Raw genomic sequence first — 6,000 nt, 5'->3', positions numbered from 1 at the left:
GTTATTCCTCTTTGACAAAATCTGCTTGTAGTTCTGTTAGAGGAGGGATCATCATCACTATATAGTTTTCCAGCCCAACAATCTTGGTCCTCTTCTTATGAGGCTTTCAATTTGGGTGACTGATTAGAAGAAATTAAGATAACTGATGTAATGCTGCAGACTCAGTTCTATCTGCTACTCTCATTTCAGTCAAAGCCTGAATGATTTCTGTCCAGACCACCAAAAATCAGATTTTTCAATTTTGTTTGAAGCTGCAAAATAGGCTGACCGAAAATTTGTGGTGCTGAAGGTGCCGGTACTGTTTCCTTCAGTCACGCCAAGACACCACACCTCATTTCCAAATTCATAAGAACGCCTTTTGTTTAGAGATAAACGTCCCGCCTCTGTGAGTTTCAAAAACTGTAAGAAAGGCTGGCAGAGGCACACATAACCACTTAATGCATCAGAGAACAAGAAAGAAAACAAATACGCCTTTCAAAAGCTCGCACCTGTGGTGGAAAAGTAAAAAAAAAAAAGTGAAAGATAAGGTGTGGAATTTTTCTCTGGCAGTGTCTGCTGGAGTAGTTTGGAGGGGAAAAAAAAGGAGAGAAAAAGTAAATAATGAAAAGAAGTACTTGGCACGAAAACTGGACTTTTTAAGTCCTTTCAAGAAGGAAAACCTTCTGTGCTTTTAATTTGCTCCCAGAGGAGCCGGTTATTTATGTATTCAGTTACGCTTAGCTTGCTCCTTCCTGCTCTGTTCCTCTTTGAGCAGGACACTGGGTTTCCGTGGCAACCGTGGCTCCATTTGCACAGCCAGCTGCAGATTAGCTCTGTTGTGGGGGGTGGGGGTGGTGTTCATGATGGAAAGGGGAGGGAGGGGTGGGAAAAGTCCAGAGAAAGAAAAGAGAGAGAAGCGACGTCATAGCAAGGAAAGATAGCCACATAGTCAGAGTAGGGGAGAGAGAGAGAAAAAAGAGAAGGAGGAAAAGAGAACTGAAAACTAGCTGAAGCCTGAGGCAGGAAACAAAGTGGGAAGAGTCTGCATTGTTGGAATCTGCCTTGGATTTGTTCAGAAGTTGAGGTCTGTGCTTCTGTGAGGGATGAACTGGAAGATCTTCAAGTCAGTGGAAGGAGAGTGAAGAAGAAAAATACGTTTTTCTTTTTTTTGTGGGGGGGGGGGGGGGAGAAAAAAGCTGCTTGAAAAGGAAATCATGCGAGCAGATGCTGCCTTATCCAGTGTCAGGTTTCAGAAAATGAGAGCCTACTGCAACTGTGCTGCTGCAGGGTCCATTGAGCTGAGAAAGGTAGGGGAACTGGGGTGGAGGAGAAACTCCCTCCTTTGCTTTGTTTCTGTGGACTTATTTTTTCCTTCAAAAGTCACCTCTTCAATCTCTAGACCTAAGTGTGTTTGAATAAGGCTCAAGTGGGCTCCTTCTGGTCTGTCATTTGGTGGCTAAATGCGGTGTGTTTATGACACCTATTGGAATGTTTAGAACCCAAAAAACTCTCATAAGCCAACATAACCAATGAATGTCAGTTGCTCTCATAACTTTTCCTTTACGTCAAAACATGCTTTCTTAAACTGTCTCTGTTTTGCCTGTTGTATATGCACTGTGCGGACATTCAGTTTTCCTAGCAAGCTTGATAAATTTAAAGCCATCTGTTGTAATTAGACAATGAGGTATTTAAAACCCACAAACTTGTAAACTTTTTCTTGAGTAGTTTATTTTTTTTTAAAGCGACCAGCTATTTCCCCTGGTTATGCCAAGGTGAGAGTTTATACTTGACAAGGTGGAGAATCCTGATGAATTTCCAAATCCATGACGAGAGCCAAATCCAGCTCTCAAGCAGGCACGGAGGACTTGGATCAGGGATATTTTTGTGTCAACCTTTTCTCTCGTTGTCTGATGAAATAATTTGATGTTCCCTGGACCAGGACAGACTTTGAGAGGATGATATGTGGTATGGGCTGGGAAATCTCTGTCTCGTCTTACCTGGTTCTGTGCAAGTGGTCACTGTGACCCGAAAAAGCTAAATTATTTTCACACTTGCTTTTGTTTCTAACCTTAATTTGTTTGGAGCAATAAAACTGGTGTGACAGTGCTTCCATATGGGTTTCCCACCAATATCAAAAACCGAGAATAGCACATAAATCAAAACGCACTTTAGTGTGACAGTAAACGTTTTACAATAGGAAGCAAACTAAGCATTGAAGATAATGAGGCACAACAGAAGTTCTACCAGCATGCTAAGTAAGCAGTTGAAATAGACAACTTTTTCTATTTGGTTTTTATAACCTTTAAAAAGAAGTGCCATTCATTTTTTGTCAGAAAAAAGGCCCACGTCATCTGTTAAGCCTATCAGCTTCCAGTAATATAAACGTAATTTCCTGTCTTATTCCTTCTTAATTATTGTTAAGTTCCTTGGCTTCTGTTTTTTTTAACTTTTTCTTTCATAGATAGTACATGTCGATTCACTATAATGAAATGTACTATATAAGTTAAACGTGTTATTATTATTAATCATGAACATCACCTAGCAGGAATTGATTAATTCCTGTAACGCTTACAAATCACTTTAGATTGTGCTTTAAACTGAGTGAAGTAAACATCGAAAAACCTCTTTAAATGATGCACCAATGTACATTTTTACTGAAGACTGTTGTTAACAGTAAAATCAAGCAATTAAGAATGGGAGGCTCACTCAGGGAACAAAAAAAGATTTGTACTATATTTGATAAAAGATTTAATCATTTAAATTAAGAAAATTAAATTCTGCAGTCTGTACAAGTGTTGTTTTACATTGGACTAAGCTAAGAAGTGCTCAAGTTTTGAAAATACAGACCCTAATGAAACATGGTTTTGTGTAGGTTTTGTAGAAAATAAGTTTGTCTTAAGGATGTGATTTGCATTAAATAATACTTCATGAAAAGATTGTCTATATAATTGTTTAAGGTACGTTTGACATTGTGTGTGTTGAGCTCATACTTGGTAATATAGATTAAAAAAATTCATTTCCAGATACACTGACTTGTTAATTATATCAAACAGGTAGCTGCGTCAGCATGCGGAGGCTGCAAAGGAAGGAGTAATGGTTTATTCCATGCTGAAAAGAGAAGAAAAGAAACGCAACGTTTTGGTAGTGGAGCCTTCTTCGGGGTCTTCACACACTCGAAGAAGGCTCCACAGCCGAAATGTTGTGTTTCTTTTCGTCTCTTTTCAGCATGGAATAAACCTTTACTTCTTCCTTTGTTAGTTATATGTTTAAGTGGCCTTAGTTTGGCCAAAAGAAGTTAGTCAACTAAAACTGATTTTAAAATGCATGTTTCTTTAGTCAAATCTTGACGCAATTTCTTAAAAACAGGCCACTTTTTCCTTTCCTTAATTTAACGGATTTCATCTTTAAAAATTATGCCAAAATAGGTGCTTTTGTTGTTGTAATGACAAGCAGAGACCATCTCCAATTGCAGCTTTGGTTATTCCTGTAACTGGTGAGACACTATGGAAAGATTGTGAAAGGGCAAATTGAATTAACTGATGATAGGAGGGGAAGGAAGACAAAGACTAAACTGTGTGAATCCTCTTCCATCAAGTGGCCTGTGTTTACCAACTGCTTCTTGGGGGGGAAAAAGAATTCTTTAAGAAAGTGAATTGCCTTTAAAAAAATACATCTAATCCTTTCTCGGTCTTGAGAAACCAAGTCCCTGGTAGCGATATAATATTTTCTCTGGTTTAATTCAGACCTTCCAGCTGAGTTTTTTTTTTAAGGCAATTTCAGTCTCTGAGATTTCGGTACAGTGGAAGATGTAACTTGGTCTCCTGCTGATTTAAATTAAGTGAACCTTGCCTCTCCGTCGGAGCCATCCCGCAGGAATTCCAATGTCTTGTTAAGGAAAAAAAGAAAAGGGAGGAAAAAATGTTTCTTTGGTTGTGAGACAAGCTCGGTGCAGAAGCCTGAGCTAAATCATGAGAAGAGTCATTTTTTGCTCCTTAACGGTCTTTATCTGTCTGGAACAGAAAACAGTTCATGAGTCAGCTGAAACCTTCTTCCATTCCCTCTGCCATAACTGTACTTGTCACTCGCTCTGTTCTAACCACGTCTGTTCACAGTACACATATTTGTAACCATTTTACCACACCACTGAGGGAGTGTGGTTTGGCTGGAATTAGCTCATGTCAGTCAAGGCTCATCAGACTGGCCTTTACAGAATATTTACAGATGCTAAGTCCCTCGAGTCATGGCCACTGAGACAAAAACCCTGTCATTTTGGCTGCCTATTGACTGTATTTGTGTGTAACCGACACATATGTTGAGTGTTATCATTGATTAACTGGCTTCATTAATGGGCTGTGTTGTTTACATACTCATCAGAGGTTAGCTGCACAGAGACAGTATGTTTGAAGGCTTTTGTTCAAACTGCGAATCAACAGGCCTCCACCAAAAGAAAGAGGTGTGATTACTGTGAGAGATCACTGCAGGTTTGAAGAAAGGAACAAACTTTAAAGCCCGAGTGAGAACCGTGTTTCAAAGAGCTGCTTGTAACAAAAACCAGCAAAATGGCGGAAATAACCTTTCCTCATTTGTAGCTTTTCATGTTATTGAAATCTGAAATGTAATTTGAACCTGTACTAATCTGTTTCTGCTTTCATGTCATCAAACAAATCGGCAATAGCAAGGAAACATGATGATATCCTTTGAGGTATAGCTAGAAACCAGGGTTTGTTTAGATTGTGTTAGATTTATCTCCTGAATTAGCTAGGACTTTTGTGGCTGTTTTCAGTTCACTGGAAAGCCAGGAGTGAGTCTGTCCCCCTCTCTTCTAGCATACCACATGTAGTACACCCAGCCTAATACAATCATTTATTTTCTTAGTCGACACCTTTATCTAAGGTGGCTTCCAACATACAAAAATATGAAAAAACAACTCCTACAAATAGGGTAAAAAAAATAATAATACAATTGGTAAGAAATGAAAAACGGAGAGGCAGGCACATGTTTGAATAACCGAGCAGAGTAATAACGATGATCATCCAGGCAGTAATCGTATACAATAGAGGTGTGCAGTATTGCTCGGAGGTAAAAAGTTCACGACAGTGCGCGAGAGATGACAGGTGAGGTCTAAACATTTCTCAATAATGCACGTGGGAATCGAAGACTGTTGTTTACTGTAAAGTAAGAGAAACCCATCATTACCTCTCATGTCTAGTTTTTTTTTTTTACCCTAGTTACCTCTGGGTGTAACCATGTGTCTTCTTGCTAACATTTCAAATTTGCCTTTGGTTCAAAGGCTTAGGAATATGTTAGGGTGGGCAGCTGCATTAGCGTGCAGTCTGCAAAGAAAGAGCAGAGGTGAACCCCTCCCTGGGAAGGTAAGAAGGAAGAAAAAACAATGTTTTGTGAAGCCGTCTACAGGCGTAAAGTAAGGAGAAATGCTGCCAAAGAATTCTGAAAATGGAAGATTTGGGCTAGCTATACTTCACTGCGATACATGCTGTAGGATGCAAGGCATCAAAGGGTTAAGCGAGTGTTGATTCACATTTGCACACTGGCCTGACAACTGGCATCAAGACCAGGCTCTGCAGGAGGCCGTCAAGGAGTGCCTGTTGCCGGGGGAGACCAGTTTGTCAAGGAGGCCCAGATGTTTCTATGGTGAGGCTAGTTGAATGGTCCCATGGTGGGCCTGAGAGTTTCGGCTCCCAGGAATTCCTGGAGTCCCCTTGCATTGTTTGCGTCAGGAGATGGCCAGATGCAGTTATTGTCAGCTCTCTGTCCTTAGCTGTCCTCCCCCACCTCCCCTCCTCGACCTTTCTCGGAGGGCTCTTGCTTGCAAGCTGTTACTGTGAGCAGGGCTGAACTTAGGAGGAGATGGCAGAATTAGTTCCCAGTCATCCCGTATGTTAGTCGCTTGAGTACCAGTAGAAGACTCTTTGAGAAAGCCTTTTTGCCTCCAAAATACCTTTGGCATCAATTGTTTCATTTAAAAAAAGGCAATTAAATTAAATTAAATTAAAGAAAAAC

General features: G+C 40.1%; 1 protein-coding gene across 1 annotated transcript in view; it reads left to right on the top strand.

Annotated features, from left to right (window-relative positions):
- Positions 1 to 1,206: 1,206 nt before the first annotated feature.
- Positions 1,207 to 6,000, top strand: part of LOC148829145 (DENN domain-containing protein 2A) — a 64,468-nt gene continuing 59,674 nt past the window's right edge. The window contains exon 1 of the mRNA XM_088924099.1: positions 1,207 to 1,286. The gene's annotated coding sequence lies outside the window, so the exon portion shown is untranslated. The remainder of the gene's footprint in view (positions 1,287 to 6,000) is intronic.

This window comes from Atractosteus spatula, chromosome 8 (genome assembly GCF_055471065.1).
Source record: "Atractosteus spatula isolate fAtrSpa1 chromosome 8, fAtrSpa1.hap1, whole genome shotgun sequence".
NCBI lineage: Eukaryota > Metazoa > Chordata > Actinopteri > Semionotiformes > Lepisosteidae > Atractosteus > Atractosteus spatula.
Note: the sequence above shows the minus strand (reverse complement) of the source record. Positions and strands in the feature narration are given on the sequence as shown.